Source organism: Grammomys surdaster, unplaced genomic scaffold (genome assembly GCF_004785775.1).
Source record: "Grammomys surdaster isolate TR1022 unplaced genomic scaffold, NIH_TR_1.0 132, whole genome shotgun sequence".
Taxonomy (NCBI): Eukaryota; Metazoa; Chordata; class Mammalia; order Rodentia; family Muridae; genus Grammomys; species Grammomys surdaster.
The window spans coordinates 369,297-383,802 of NW_021604590.1; positions in this window are offsets into that span (position 1 = coordinate 369,297).

The following is a 14,506-nucleotide window of genomic DNA, read 5'->3' on the forward strand; positions in this document are numbered from 1 at the left end:
TTTCCCCCACTGTATGCTTTTAGCTTCTTTGTAAAAGATCAACTGACCACAGGTGTGTGGGTTCATTTCTGGGTCTTCTACTCTATTCTATTCTATTCTGCCTGTCTCTATACCAATACCATACAGTTTTTTTTTTAATCACTATTACTCTGTAATACAGTTGAGGTCAGGAATGGTGATTCCCCCAGAAGTTCTTTTATTGTTGAGAATAGTTTTCACTATTCTGGTTTTTTTGTTATTTCGAATAAATTTCTAACCTTCTGAAGAATTGAGTTGGAATTGAGTTGGAATTTTGATGAGGACTGCATCGAATCATAGTGAGTAGATCGCTTTCGGCAAGATGATCATTTTTTTCTATATTAATCCTGCCCACTCATGAGCATCGGAGATCTTGCCATCTTCTGAGATCTTCTTTGATCTCTTTCTTCAGAGACTTGAAGTTTTTGACATACAGATCTTGTACTTGCTTAGAGTCACATCAAGGTATTTTATATTATTTGTGACTATCGTGAAGGGTGCTGATTCCCTACTTTCTTTCTTAGACCATTTATCCTTTTAATGGAGGAAGGGTACTGATTTGTTTGAGTTAATTTTATATCCAGTCACTTTGCTGAAATTGTTTATCAGGTTTAGGAGTTCTCTGGTGGAAGTTTTGGGGTCACTTACATATACTATCATATCATCTGCAAATAGTGATATGTTTACTTCTTTTTTTCCAATCTGTATCCCTTTGATACAAATTGCTTGTCTAATTGTTCTGGCTAGGACTTTGAGTACTATATTGAATAGGTAGGGAGAGAGTGGGCAACCTTGTCTAGTCCCTGATTTTAGTGGGGTTGCTTCAAATTTCTCTCCATTTAGTTTGATGTTGGCTACTGGTTGCTGCATATTGCTTTTACTATGTTTAGGTATGGTTTTTGAATTCCTGATCTTTCCAAGACTTTTACCATGAAGGGATGTTGAATTTTGTCAAATGCTTTGTCAGCATCCAATGGGATGATCATGTGTTTTTTTTTCTTTGAGCTTGTTTATACAGTGGATTATGTTCATGAATTTCTATATATTGAACCATCCCTGCATTCCTGGGATAAAGCCTACTTGATCATGATAGATGATTGTTTTGATGTGTTCTTTGAATCCCTTTGTGAGAATTTTAATGAGTATTTTTGTATCAATATTCACAAGGGAGATTGGTCTGAAGTTCTCTTTCTTTGTTGGGTCTTTGTACGGTTTAGGTATGAGCATAATTGTGGCTTCATAGAACGAATTGGGTAGTGTTCTTTCTGTTTCTATTTTGTGGAATAGTTTGAAGAGTATTGGTATTAGGTCTTCTTTGAAAGTTTGATAGAATTCTGCACTAAACCCATCTGGTCCTGGACTTATTTTGGTTGAGAGACTTTGAATGACTGCTTCTATTCCTTTTGGGGTTATGGGACTATTTAGATGGTTTATCTGATTCTGATTTAACTTTGGTACCTGGCGTCTGTCTAGAAAATTGTCCATTTCATCCAGATTTTCCAGTTTTGTTGAGTATAGACTTTTGTAGTAGGATCTGATGATCTTTTGAATTTCCTTGGTTTCTATTGTTATGTCTCCCTTTTCATTTCTGATTTTGTTAATTTGGATAGTGTTTCTGTGGCTCTGGTTAGGCTGGCTAAGGGTTTATCTATCTTGTTGATTTTCTCAATGAACCAGCTCCTGGTTTTGTTAATTCTTTGTATACTTCTTTTTGTTTCTACTTGGTTGATTTCAGCCCTGAGTTTGCTTATTTCCTGCTATCTACTCCTCTTGGGTATATTTGCTTCATTTTGTTCTAGAGCTTTCAGGTGTGCTGTCAAGCTGCTAGTGTATGCTCTCTCCAGTTTCTTTTTGTAGGCCCTTAGAGCTATGAGTTTTCCTCTTAGCACTGCTTTCATTGTGTCCCATAAGTTTTGGTATGTTGTGCCATCATTTTCATTAAATTATAAAAAGTCATTAATTTCTTTCTTTATTTCTTCCCTGACCAAGTTATTACTTAGTAGAGCATTGTCCAGCTTCCATGAGTATGTGGGCTTTCCATTGTTTTTGTTGTTATTGAAGCCTAGCTTTAATCTGTGGTGATCTGATAGGATGCATGGGATTATTTCAATCTTCTTGTATCTGTTGAGTCCTGTTTTGTGATTAATTATATGGTCAGTTTTGGAGAAGGTACCATGATGTACTGAGAAGAAAGTATATTTTTTTCTTTTAGGATGAAATGTTTTGTAGATAATCTGTTAAATCCATTTGGTTCATAACTTCTGTTAAGTCCACTGTGTCTGTTTAGTTTCTGTTTCCATGATCTGTTTATTGCTCTGAGTGGGGTGTTGAAGTTTCCCACTACTATTGTGTGAGATACAACAGGGATTTTATTGATAATATCAATCATATAAGTGTGTGGGGCTAATCAAAATGCATGTTAGCAGACATTCTACAGAAGTCACCTCTAATGTTCGAATGCTCTGTCTATTTTCCAACTTGATGGGTTCTTATTTTTAATGCAAAGTTCTACTTTTCTACATGCAGCTTTATCAAGTGACCTCTTTATGCTTTTAACAATTAACCAAAACTATGGAGGGTATGTTTTGTACTGGGTAGATTGGATGAGGGAATAAGAGGCCATAGAGATAACTACGAAGATTGTGGAGACAACTCTTCAAGAAACAGCAATTAAATATGGACAGATGTCCCTGCATATCTGTAGAGTCTTAATTTCCTTATATAAGATAGAATGGCATTTCAAATACCTATGTGCATGCTATCATGTGAGTCACATAGTTTTTAGATGCTTGCTAGTACCTAGTACTTTGTAAATACATTGCCAATAGTTAATATTCTATGTTTCCTAGGGGCTACTGATAATACGTATGTTCAACAATGAGTCAGTTTTTAAAGGTTTTTTTTTTTAATCTGCAGCTAACTGAATTCACGTATTTGGAATCTGTGGACACAGAGAGCCTACTGTATACATACACAGTAGTTATGCAACTGTTAGAAGAAAGAACATTTGGAATGCTCCATTCCATCTGGAATCTACTTCTGGTATTTGGATGAGTCTAACTATAGACCTGAATTTTAATTTTTCACTCATAGGGGCAAGGATAGAGTTGTGAGGATAAGTTGAGTTGGTGAGATATGCAGAGAACCTAATGAACCCAAAGGGTGAAAAGTTGTAATGCTCAGAACCATTTATAAAAAAATCACCGTATGAATACATAGAATGTTAGAAACTTCTAATTTTGGTTTTAGGTCTTATTCTAAGAATTATCAAACCAGCAGTAGACATACTTGATAAAATCAGAAACATTTGTTATTCTAGGCAATGGACAACAAGTCAAGTGCCTTGTATGTTTCTCAAGTGCAGATGGTTTAAGGAAAATCAGTGACACTGAGCCCAGTTTGTGAGCCTGTGCAAAAGCCATTGCACAGTCTCTGGAGGGAAAAAGATTGACAGGATAGAGGGCATAATAATGCATGCACCACCAAGGCAAATAAAAAAAGATTTAGTCAACTCCTCAAGTAACACTCACAGGATTGGCCCTGAGATCTTGTCCCCACTCCTAAGTTGTCTGCTGTGGTCCTTTCCCCAAGCATCCCCTCACTTCAATGAGAATGCAAAAGAGTATTTTCAGAATGGGAGGAGGAACTCTGAGCATTTTTCTGTGCCCAACATTTACTTCCATGGACAGGTATAAACATAAACTGTAGCCATTGCAGCCCATTTTTGTGTGCTTGTCAATAGTCCTGAGTTTTCTGTTTTATTGACAGTATATCATCAGAAGCACTTTTGCTTGTAAAATTTGTTTTTTTAAAACATCTATCAAAAACAGTTGTATCTCTTCTGTTTTCATACTACTGAAGGAGAGTATAACCAATATTGGGTTGGTGGAGGCTGGAGAGTAGGCGTAACCTGCTTGACCTCTAGTGTCTGGCAATGGAGGATGTCTACTTCCCATAGTTGAATGTGACATGAAGAAAAAGTGCCCTGGCAAAGATACATTTGTAAAGTTAGGTGTCAACAGGCTTTTTTTATAGGAAGGGGGTGGGCACATGGCTGGCTAACCAATTTTGTATTTGTCTAATATCAAAGTCACCTTTCTTTGGGTGAATAGAAGCTGTTGGTTCTTAAAGATAAGCATGAGGATTGTTTCTGAAGGACATTGAGAATTCTTTTTTTTGTCTTGTATGCAAAACCTTCAGATGATTCTGTGTGCCCCATCCTTCCTTAGGATATTTCTTAAGAATGAAAGGACTGGCAACGAGAAGTTCCTTAGGGGAGACAGAAGGGACTTGATAGAGTAGGCCTGTGCTTATGCATATAATTGATAGGGTCCCCATAGCAATGGCCCTATTCCCTTGGAGAGGCACAAATGCTCTTCTTGCTAAATCATACACAGGCTTCAGGTTGCATCAGGACCCTTATCATTCTTTGGCATTGAGGAAGGATCAGTCATCTTCTCCCTCACTCAAAGTTAGAGCTGAGTAGTAGGCTTTTTTCTGAGAAAATTTTTGGGTTGGCATCATTAAGAATATTTGGTTTGATGGGTCACTGGAAGATGTGTGGCTGTGTTTATAGTGATGATGTATTACAAGGCAGAATTAATAAAAGGAAAAGACTCTTAATCCTGAAAAACCAGATTGAATCTTGCAAGAGCTGTTTCCTGATAGACTCTACATCAGCTTCACTCTCGCTCCTCCAGGGCCAGAGCCTCTACTTGACACATACCAAATTTAACTCCAAGAGGACAATGAATGATCAGCCTAAAATCATGATGTTTCTACAACCAATCCAAACATAAGAGACCGCTCTCAGACACTCTGGAAATGTGGCATTGGTTTGCCTTGCCATCTTTGCTAATCATGGCTTGTTGTGACTTTGTAAAGAGAAACACACCAAAGAACTTTTCATGATATTCCAGTTGCTTCTTGCCTCTTCTGTGGCCTTGGGCCTATTGGCAGAACCTTGATGTTTCTTCTGGGTTGAACTTCTGATGCTGATTCCTGAGTGATGTTTGTAGATTGAGATACTGCTTCTGGTTTGTGTGAACTGAAGTGCTTGATATCCTGACAACAAAGACTGGAATTGCCCCAACTAACTATTTCTAAACAAGATCACATCCTCTTTTGCCCCGTTAACCTTTCCATTCCACCACCTCTGGTTGATGGTGTAGTAGACGGGAGATTAAAGCATTTAAGAATCCTTATTAAAGCAGGTTTTGAAAAATCTAACCCACAAGCAGTAGAAGCCTCAGCTGAATACTGTGAGCTTAAAAGCTGGGAATCCTGGTCACAAATGTCTTAGACAAGCTGTGAAACTGTCCACATCATGGCTTAGCAATTTTTGTAGATGGGCAAAGCTGTGAGCTCTCAGCAAACCACACTTCCAGCAGTGGAGGAAGGAACACTGCCACTCTGTAAACACTAGGAAAGTTGAGGTTTTTATGTGGAGGCTGGAGATACAGCCTGGTGGTAGACTGCTTGCCAAGCATTCCAGACACTCTAGATCTGATCCCAAGTTCTACACACACACACACACACACACACACACCCCACAGATACACAGGCACACACACACACACCACAGACATACAGACACACACACATACAGAAAGGGAGGGAGGGAGGGAGGGAGGGAGAGAGAGAGAGAGAGAGAGAGGGAGAGAGAGAGAGAGAGAGAGAGAGAGAATGTCTGTTTTCTTTCTTAATGCCTTAATGTCCTGGCTTGAAATTGAGCTTTAGCCAATCATGGTGGCTACATTGTTGACAAATTTTACTTTAGCATTTATTAACTGATTAATCCACTTCATGAACAATGAGGTTTTCTATTCTTTTTTTGATTGAGTCTTGGTAGCAACATAGCTGAAGCATGAGAGAAGGACCTTAACATAGCCGCAATGGATATGATAGAGGTCTTTAAGGAGGAAATGAAGAAATCCCTCGAAGAAATCTAGGAAAATACAATAACAAAGAGTGGAAGGAAATGAATAGAACAGTTGAAGACCTGAAAGTGAAAATAAAATCAATAAAGAAAACCCAAACTGAGTGAAATCTGGAAGTGAAGAATTTAAAGAGTTTAAACAAAAACCTTAGAGGCAAACCTCACCAACAGAATACACGAGACTCTGAAGACACGAAGACATGAGAGAAGAAACGGACGCCTTGATCAAAGAAAAAGTTACATCTAGAAAATTCTTGTGTCATTGTCCTGGGTTTCTTCTCCTTCCCCTATTCCTCTATTCTTAAGATTAATTGGTCTTTTCATAGTGTCCTAGATTTCCTGGATTATTGTAATTTTCAATCACAATAGATGGAGAAAATAAGACATTTCATGACAAAGCCAAATTTAAATACTATCTATAAACCTATCTTTACAGAAGGCACTAGAAGGATAACTCTAACCTAAAGAAGTTAACAACATCAAAGAAAACGCAAGGACTGAATAATCCAATATCAGCAAATCAAAAGAGGGGAAATACATACATACATACATACATACATACATACATACACACACCCCACTGCTAGTTAAAGAGAATTAGTCATTAAAAGTCTCCCCCTCTCTCCACCCTCCACCTTTCTACCAGACTTTCTAAGAAGAATTAACACCATTACTCCTTTAATTATTTCACAAAATAAAAACAGAAGCATATTGCTCAATTCATTGTATGAGGCTACAGTTACCTTTATACCCAAACCTCATAAAGACCCAATAAAGAAAATTATGGACCCCAATTTTATTTGTGAATACAGATGCAAAAATACTCAAAAAACTACTTGCAAATGAAATCCAAGAACATGTCAAAAAGATCATTCCTCCTGATCAAGTGAGCTTCATCTCAGAGATACAGGGTGGTTCAATATACGCAAATCAATAAATGCAATTCACCACGTAAGTACAATGAAAGGCAAAACCACATGATCATCTCATTGAATGCAGGAAATGCCTTTGACAAAAATATAAACATCCCTTCGTGATAAAAGTTCTGGAGGTACTGGGGATATAAGGCCATAGTGCAATATAACAAAGGTAATTTACAGAAATCCTACAGCCAACGTCAACTTAAATGGAGGGAAACTCAAAGCAATTCCACTAAAATCATGTATAAGTCAAGGTTATCCACTCTATTTCTATTCAATATGGTACTTGAAGTCTTAGCTAGAGTAATAAGACAACCAAAGATAATCAAGGGGATACAAACTGGAAAGGAAGAAGTCAAAGTATGGTTATATTGAATGATATGATAATATACATAAATGACCCTAAAAATTCCACCAGGTAACAAACTCAACAGCATCTTGAAGGTTCCTAGTCTCATATTATTCTGTAAGGGCTTTTATTTTTATTCTTTTAAAATTATTTTAAATTTTAATTTAATTACACACACACACACACATATCTTTCTTTCTTTCTTTCTTTCTTTCTTTCTTTTTTTTTTTTTGTTTTTTGAGACAGGGTTTCTCTGTGTAGCCCTGGCTGTCCTGGAACTCACTCTGTAGACCAGGCTGGCCTCGAACTCAGAAATCCGCCTGCCTCTGCCACCCAAGTGCTGGGATTAAAGGCGTGCGCCACCACCGCCCGGCTCATATAATTCTTTCTTTTTACCATACAGGTAATAGCTTCTATTTTAGTGTTTTTATGGGAGTTCTGAGTATTTGAATAACTTTCTTGTGGCTTCTTTTGGGCTCTTTCCCTACTGTTTGTTTGTCCTATTTCAATATGTTCATTTTGTTTTATCTTATTATATTTTATTATTATCCCTTAGAAGCCTATCTGTTTTCTAATGAGAGACTTAAAGTAGGTATATCTGTATTTGAGGTGGGGAAGAACTGGATGGAAGAGAGGGAGGGGAAACTGTTATCAGGATATATTATCTGAGGGGGAAAAGTGTGTGTGTGTGTGTGTGTGTGTGTGCTGTGTGTATTAGTGTAGGTCAGAGATTAAACTTCAGAGGCTGGAAGGAAGTTTTAACAGATTTAGAAGGACAGTTATGAAACCTACATTGTATTTTCCTTTTATTGGATATTTTTTTTTATTTATATTTCAAATGTTATTCCCTTTCCAGGCCTCGATCCCCTGGAAACCCCTCTATCCCATTCCCCCTCACCCTGCCTCTATGAGAGTGCTCCCCCACCCATCCACCCTCCTGCTTTCCAGCGCTGGCATGCCTACATTGTATTTTTGACCTTTCAGTTCTGATAGGTGATGAGCATCATCATGGGTGGGGCTTTATTGCTAGTCTAGGTGTAGACAGTAGAGTGTTGTACCCTAGCAATTCTCAAATCTACCTAACCCTGGGAGAGCAGAAGCTAGGGCTCCTTTAGTTCTCTGAGGAGTGTGCGTCTTGTGTGTGTGTGTGTGTGTGTGTGTGTGTGTGATTACAGCAGTATATCACCATGCCTAGCTTCAGCAAACACTTGTTGAATAAGACCATGCACAATTTTCGGTTGTGACAACTTTGCTGGGACTCAGCTCTGTGTAGGCCATTCTGTAGCATCAGAAGGTCAAGCTGGTTGCCTCCCGCATTCTCTTCCTCTTAAACAGAGTCTGAAAGCAGGACTAGTAAGAGAACAGTGTGTCTTATTTTGGGTTCCTTCCTTTCTTCTCATTATAAAATCTGGGGCCATGATGACTGTCTCCAAATGTTTTACCAGTAACTATATCTGAATGGAAGATACTCATTCTTTGTAGTTTTTGAAAGAAAATAAATATGAAAGGAAGATGTATCTACTCTTTAGTATGGTAAAGTGTTATTGTAGATAAAAGGGAGAGCATAACCAGAGGCAGAGACATCTGGGAGAATCCATAGTGAACATGACTCTGAGCTAGGTTATGTGAGGAGAGACAGGAGGGAAGAAGGGGATAGCCAGGAGATCATGAAGACAGGAAGCCAAACAAACAAAACAAAACAACCAACCCCCCCCCCCCAAAAAAAAAACATAGACAAAATGGCTGGATACAGAGAAGGGCAGCTGTGGGAAGGACAGGCCAGCCCCTGGGTTGGAGATGTTTACAGTAGGGGACAAGGGCATGGCAGCCATACCCTGTAACAGGTAGGGACTGAAGGATGCTGGGAAACCTGGTGGCCAGTTCTGCTTTGATATGTTGCCATTTGTTTGGGGTTTGAGACCTAAAAGTCTTACTTTCTCCTTATGAGCCTCTCAGTTGAGGAAGTCATCGTTGGATGCTGAGCTGAAAAGTCTAAGTATGGGGAGCGGAGAGGAGCTTGCTATATGTTTTATTTTGTGGTCTGGAAATCAACGTCAAACAATTATTTCTTGTTTTTTTTCTTTTTGAGAATATATTTTTTAAAAATCTATTTTAGTATTTTGTCAATACTGTTACAGTATTAACAATGTGTTCTAAGATCCATTATGTACAATTGAGTTTAGAAATCCTCTAAATCTTTGGTAAATAATGCAACAGCCATTTGCACATGCATGCACACGCGCTCACACTCTCTCTCACACACACACACACACACACACACACACACACACACACACACACACATCTCAAAGCCAGTTAAGTCCCTGAGGTGGCAGCAAGAGAAAGGTTGAGTACTCATTGTGTGACTATTTCCACAGCCTTCTCTATGTACTTTCTATGGGCAAAGTTTTCTCGTCAAGATCAGCCAGTGGTGAGGAGTGAAGGGGAAGGGAGGGCTGGATTATCATTTAGAATGCAGGGTTTGTATGAAATTTCTTCATCTGTCTACATATCTGAAAGGATCAGGGCTTGGAAAGTGAGACCAGATTGGATCAGAAATACTTGGTTTTGGAAGATGTTGAGTTCTGCAAAAAATATATGGCAAGTGTTTGGACAAAAGGGAATCCTTAAGACAATACTGTTATAAGATTTTGCTTCCTAAGACAGCAGTCACTGTCTGCTTCCTCTGTGCTTCTGTGAGAAGACAGAGGGCTCATTTTTCAATTAGGAAGTTTTGTGTGAATTAAAAGGCCCTTTTCATTAAAAGTTCATGGCCCTGTTTCTAGCTCAAACATAGCATGGAACATGACAATGCTATTGTTTAGCATTAGAGACGTTTCATTGGTATGCTATTTGCTGTGCATTGTCTCAAGAGGGGTGGTATTCGCTGAGACTGACAATTCGAGAGTTGCTTTCTGTGCTACTTTAACGTGAATGAGGATTCCTGTGTGACCTACAAGGCTCCAGTTGATCCTGTGTTATCTTGCTTCCAAGAGATGTCTGATTCTACTCTTCACAACCTTCACTTTGTTTAGTGGTAAACAAGTCTTCAACATATTTTCTCAAGCTGGGGTGAGAATTGATCTCTATTGGTGATCATAGACTCTGATTCCACAGGCTTGTGGAGGGAGGTTAGGGCATCACTATTGGCTTTGCCCTTTCTCTGCTAAGGTCTTCTTCCATCCCTGACTATTCTTAGGAGTTTCTGAAATGGTTGTGACAGGGAGTGTGAAGATTATTGTGTCAGTGCCTCCGCGTACACACGAGTATGTGTTGACCTTTAAAATTATTAATAATAATTATTATTGACTATTATTATTACTATTATTATTATTTTATGTGTGTACACATACAATGTGTGTATATCTGGTACTGCTAGGTGTGAGCAGCCATGGGGTGCTGGTAGTTGAACCCAGGTCCTCTGGAAGAGTAGCCAGTTCTCTTAACCACTGAACCATCTCTTCTGCCCATGTGTGGACCTTTGAGTAACAGTGGAACTTGGATTCAGTTTCCAAAGTTGGCTCCACTAGTTCCTTTCTATGTGACCTCAAATAAATTACTTGTCTTCTCTCAACCTAACTGAAAATTAAGGATGTGCTTTTATTAAGTTAGTTACTTGACAATTTCATATATGAATTTAGTGGATTTTAGGAACTCTCTCTTACCTACCCCCTCTTACTGCTCTCCCTCCTCTGCCAATCCTCCACTTGTCCAATGGCCAGGTTAATGACTAGGTTTCTGTGTGATTGGATTGGGCAATCCAAACCATTCAATGAAGCCTAGTGCAGCCACCTGCAGGTCTACAATTGAAGGAAATAACTTCTCATTTCTTTGGATCTGTCAGTAGGAAATAGTTTCTAATAATGTAGTGTAAGGCCTCCTTTCCTTGGCTGTTGATGGGCCTCTTCTTGTGCAGACCCAGTACAGTAATCCCTTGTTCTTAAGAGTTGATGATGCAATGGCTTCATCTTGCCTAGCAGATGACACTCCACAGCCCCTATCAATAGCTTTTGGCTCTAACAGTCTTTCTGCCCCCTATCCCACAATGTTGGGACAAAATTTTTGTCCTTTAAATTGTATTTTGCTAAAAGATTTAAGTGAATTCCAAAGAGCTTCTAGTTATTTCACAGCATTAATACTTGTCATATATAGCATTTGTATTAATTTTTTAAATCTACATTAGTGGTAACTCCATAGAATAAAACATCTAGGAGTTAACTCACCCTTCTCAAACTGCACACCAACTGCTTAGGTTGGTGAATGGAATTCTCTAGTTGTGAATGGAATTCCAGGTGTGTCTTCCCCTCACCTCCATTCCATATCACTTTTCTCCTCTCCATTATATAAGCATTCATATAATGTTCCATCTTGATCCATAATAAGAATTATATTTTTACATTATGATCACACACACACTGCTACGATTTGGACTAGTGACCCCCCAAAGGTCTGTATGCTGAAGGCATGGGGCTGTGAGTGTGCTATGGGGAATGCTGGATCTTTCAGGAGTTAGGGCCTAATGGGAGGTCTTTAGATTACTGAGGTCATGTTGTTGAAAGAGATTATAGAACATTGGCTTCTCCTCATCTTGGCTTCCTGGATCATGCTGAGTGAACAGATTTGCTACGCTGTATCCTATCATCATAACTAGAGATCTTGTTACAGGTCCAAAGCAACAGGGTCATGGAGTAAAACTTCAGCATTGTGAGTTAGTTTGTTTATTATTTATTTATTTTTTATATATGCTTGTTTTTTAAAGACAGGGTTTCTTTATGTAGCCCTGGTTGTCCTAGAACTCATTCTGTAGACAACATCAGCTTTGAACTCAGAGATCCACTTGCCTTTGCTTCTCAAGTGCTGGGATTAAAGGCATGTACCACCACACTCAACAATCTTTTTATTTCTATAAGCTGATGACCTATGGTGTTTGGTAATAGTAGTAGATAGCCCACTAAAACAGATATGTATACATGTAATTAAAATACAACAAGTTAAGTGGGATACATTCTGATGTTGTCTGCTGTATTTTACCCTTATTCTGTTTTATAAAAGCATACCTTTTGATACCAACTAAATTTCATTTCTCAGTAGTGGTCAGTTCTTATCTTTCTGAAGAAAAAAAGTACCTTCATTGGATGACTTCTGCAGTTCTTTAGCAATACTCTGCACAGTGCTAAACATTTCAGTATTTCTGTAGAGGATTTTTCAAGTTGTCAGAGCCAACATGGAATCAACATTAGAGGCCCTTGAAGAGGGTGGCACTGTCTTTTTGCAAGAGAATGTAGCTATAAATTTGGCTTATTTTAGAACACTGAGAACTTTAACCTTAGAATCAGAGTCCCAGAAGAGTAATATCTATCATGGCACCAAATCCGGGTAGCCTGTGATTAAAGGCTTAAAAGCTTGATCTACTCAGGCCAAGGGTTCTTCAGGATTCTTCAAGGACACATACAATCTTGGAGTTTTAAAAATAGTTCCTTTAGCTGAGACTCACCTCTCCCCGGAAACAGCACAGTGAGGACTCAAGTGGCTCATGAAATTTACCAGAGCAGACTCAGCTGCTGAGAAACACTGGAGTTGTTTACTGGCTGGTTGTCATGGTATCATGGACCAGCTGCCACTTAGCAAGCACAATGAAAGTGAAGAATCAAAATGAAAGTTAGGGAAAAATACAAGTTAGGCATGGGCTATTTTTGACTCTCTCAGGTACTGGTTGTTTTTACTGCTTAAAAATTATTTATGTGTACAGGGGTTTTGTTAACATGTTTGTTTGTGGACCACGTATGAGCCTAATGCCCACAGAGGCCAGAAGAAAGCATTGGATTGTCTGAAACTAGAATAAAAGATAGTTGTGAGCTTCATATGGATCCTGAGACTTGAACCTGGGTCCTCTGGAACCATCTCTAGAGCCCCTTCTTTTATTTCTAATTCTGTTATTTAAGTGGAACTAGTAGAAAGGGCTTTCTACTTTGTATTGTTAACTTCCTAGTTAACATTTAACCAGTGTCAGCTGTAGCATCTATACTTGCCCAGTACCTTCTATGGGTTGTATTAGTTACTCCTCACAGAAAATAAAAGATTAGATAAGTAGTTACTTTTCCCATTTTACCATTGTGAACATAGAGGTTGAGGGAAGCTTTTTGGAGATTGCATGGCTAGTAGGTGGTAGGGATGGGTTGGAACCAAAGAAATCTGAGCTTAAAGTGTATTACCATGGATCCAACTTGAGTCTCACAATCCATCTGATTTCATTGGCCACTTGAACATAAGTTTCATAGAGAACATGCAGAGGTCGCTGTGAGAGGGATCTGTACAGACCAGCACACTCTTGTTCTTTCACTATAAACTCTGCAAGTGGTCCTGTGGTGTTGGCTATTTTACTAATGAAACTTCTCTTTTGTTTGCTCAGATTTTCATCATCAAAGGAATGATTGAACATTTCTGAACATTCATACCCAACTGCTTGGAACTTAGTGCTTTGGTGGCCATCTCTCCAGGTGGTCAAGATGAGTAAGGGAGAAGAAACAGCAGTAAGTGTGAGTGAGTCTTAGTGAGCCGGATGGGTGGTATTAGAAGGTGATGTACAGAAACACATCAAGAAGGGGACAAGAAGTCTGTATGTAGGGGACAGGCAGGAGAAACACATGGGAATCTATGAACTCATTGAGTGGCCTTTTGGAGGACTGAGGTGCCATGAACTGAGATTCTAGAGGAACACCAATGACAGAAAATCTAAGCTCTCCAGAGCTGACTGAGACTTAGTCTAAGCGGAGAGTTGAGGATGAAGTGAGTCTAAGCGTGAAAAGAAGAACTTAAGAGGCAACAGATAGGCTCTGTCATGTTAGGCACGGGGACACAAATGGCTTTGCTAAAAAGAAGCATTTCTGTTGGGCAACACAATAAGTAGCAGGTGATGAGGTTCAATATAAAAAATGAAGTCAATATAAAAGATGAAATAGAATAGTTTCTGATTTTGAGTTTTTACAAAAGAAAAACAATATTGTAGGGCCTATAAAATAAATGTGCTTATCTGAGTGTGTATGTATGATTCAAGGGACTGGGAAAGTTATTAGGAAGCTTTTAAAAGATGGAGCCAAACCATTTGAAAGTGAGAATGACAAGAGCAACTGTGACATAGTAATCACTAACTCTTTAAGCAGATTTAATGAATACAGAAGATTCAGTTATTTTAAGGTTGCAATGTTACTTCAGTTTGTTTGGTTGTTTTGCATTTTGTTTTGTAGGCCTTTGGGAAAATGGCTTTGCAAGTTCCAGCAGTAG